The sequence below is a fragment of the Stigmatopora nigra genome, chromosome 12 (assembly GCF_051989575.1).
Source record: "Stigmatopora nigra isolate UIUO_SnigA chromosome 12, RoL_Snig_1.1, whole genome shotgun sequence".
In the NCBI taxonomy this organism is placed as follows: Eukaryota; Metazoa; Chordata; class Actinopteri; order Syngnathiformes; family Syngnathidae; genus Stigmatopora; species Stigmatopora nigra.
Window position 1 is genome coordinate 4,171,313 of NC_135519.1, and position 2,546 is coordinate 4,173,858.

Sequence of the window (2,546 nt, forward strand, 5' to 3'; positions counted from 1 at the left end):
ATCATTGCAAGAAGGGCCCTGCCTTTCATGTCCACACAATTTATTTGGACTATTAAACCCCACCTGACACTGGATATGTGTTGAAGAATGAACGGTTGGAAAAATGACTACCTAGTGAGGCTACATTGAAGGAGGAGGCCTGGTTTCTCACAGAGCTATGCTGGGAATTGTTTGAGGATGGGATGTTCACTCCCTTATGAGGCTGCTATCCCCACCCGCACCCCCCTTACATACGCATACATTTTTCATCTTCACAGCTTCACCAGAAGCTCTCACAATAGAATTGCAATTTCCTCTTACCTGGTGCTTGTCGGTGGCTTGACAGCGCAGGTAGCTTGCACACGTGGGCAGATTTTGTGGCTGCAGTGCAAGCACTTTGGGACTTAAACACCTGAACAGGCTTAAAAAGTACACACTGAGTATTGAGTCAATATTTTAACAATTCAACTTCATGCCGAGATTTCGCTTCAGACATTTTAATCTTATTATACGTGGACTGCGGGAGAAGACGGTCCATAGGGAGATGAAATAAGAACTAGCATTAGAGAATCTGATTTATTTTGACTGAAGTTCTGCATTTCTTTAATATAAATACATACAGTTGTACTGTTTTTTTTCGCTCATCCCAAAAAGGGAACACTAATGCAACACTGCGGCCTGCCAGACTGATAAAATGAGGTAAAGTTGAGTTCATAATTGACTTCAACAGTTTAGTGCTGCAGCCCCCAGGGTACTTTACCACTGCAACAAAGCAACCGCCTAGAAATAATCCACTCATGCCCCGACTGCTTTTTCTGTTAGGATTCAAATCAAGGTTACGATGACAATACTCTGCCACCAACATTTTACACTGAAACATTGCTATTTAATAATATAATGACCTCCAACAAGCGGGAACACTCTTAAAACTATTTTACAAGCCAGGTGATATTTAATATTGTTGGACCAGCCCACATACCATATAAACAGAACTAGCATTGATTTAGGAGGTAATTTTGTGTAGCTGAACTTTAGAAAAGGAGACACCACTAAATGAAATTGGGGAGAAAAAAAATAACAAAATCCACATAAAGATATAATACTTACCTAAATGTGTTTAACTCTGAAAGCTAATAATGTATATGTATTCTCTTATGTTATTATAGTTGGATTCTGACAAATTTAAGCATTCAGATAACCAATTTTGCTCTTTATTTACCATTTCGTCATAGCCTTCGACATCTTCCGACTGAATTATAATTTCTATAACTGCTGAATGGGTTTTGTTGAATACAACAACCCACAAATGAATGGATATAAACAATTTGTGTTAAACAAGGGGAAAAAAAACACATTTCCATGTGCATATTAGTGATGCTGAACTTGACACTTCCATCACAGTAGCTGTCGTCTGAGGCGTTTATCTGACATGTCATTGCGCTGACCTCAAGAAGGGGGAGTGCAGATGAGAGAAATGAAAAACAGCATTGAAGCCTGCCATGCTTTCATTGTCTGCTTTTATACAGCGCGTGTAAACCGATTGGACTTGCGCCGTTGTAGCATCTCACCTGAAGTAATGACTGAGATTTAATTTGCATTGTGAGCGGCTGTGAATATGATCAATGAGGTGCCAGCCAAGGAGATGATAGCAGCATGCCTAAGTGAAGAAACAAGTATGCGGTAAACAACTGCACAGAACAGATGAGAGTTCTTATTTTGATTCTTGACATGCTAACAAAGCTTGGAAATGCCTGTGATAATGTAATGACATCAAATTTACTTGTCAATGGAAAAAATACGGAACATTCTGTCCTTAAATACAGTCTTTTGTCACCGAGAATTCACACTTTTTAGTCATATCGTGTTCCCCAATTTTTTGATACAACTTGTTATATATTCTGTTAGCATTATTTGCAAAAATCAAGAGTAGTTTTGCATCTCATTGTGCACTGCGATTGCCTTGGTTTGTTCCCCATCCAGTGACCGAATTCAGCTCTAGCACCCTCTGTGACCCTTTTTTTAGGATAAGTGGTTACAGCAAATGAATAAATGATTAATTTGTATTGTTTGCCTCACTCACTATCCCATCGTGTTATTGTCAAACAATCCATTTTCTCTTGTTAGGACCAAATAGCTTTATTTATTTGCGGAAATGCCATGGCACGTTATCACCAACAATCAACAAGCCATCATTTATTGTTCTCACTTGCCTGCTCCAGCCATTATTTGCGAGTAACCAAGTAACAGCATTCTGTGTAGAGCCTGCTCTCTGAGCCAATTTAATCGCATCAGCAGATGGTATCATCTTGCCGCTGCATAATGTTGCAAACAAATGTTTTGCAACCTTTGGTGTATTCTTGTTCACATTAATATTTCACATGTTCTATTTCTGTCACAGTCAAGCCAGTGCCACATTGCAAAATATTCAACCACCGTGTGCAGGACATTTATGTTACTCTGCATTGGATTGGTTGAGAAGGGTTTTCTATGTTCCTAAAAATAAAACACAACAAAGCTTAGACAAAATGTTTTATTTTAATTCTGGTAGTGGACTATAATTGTTGAGT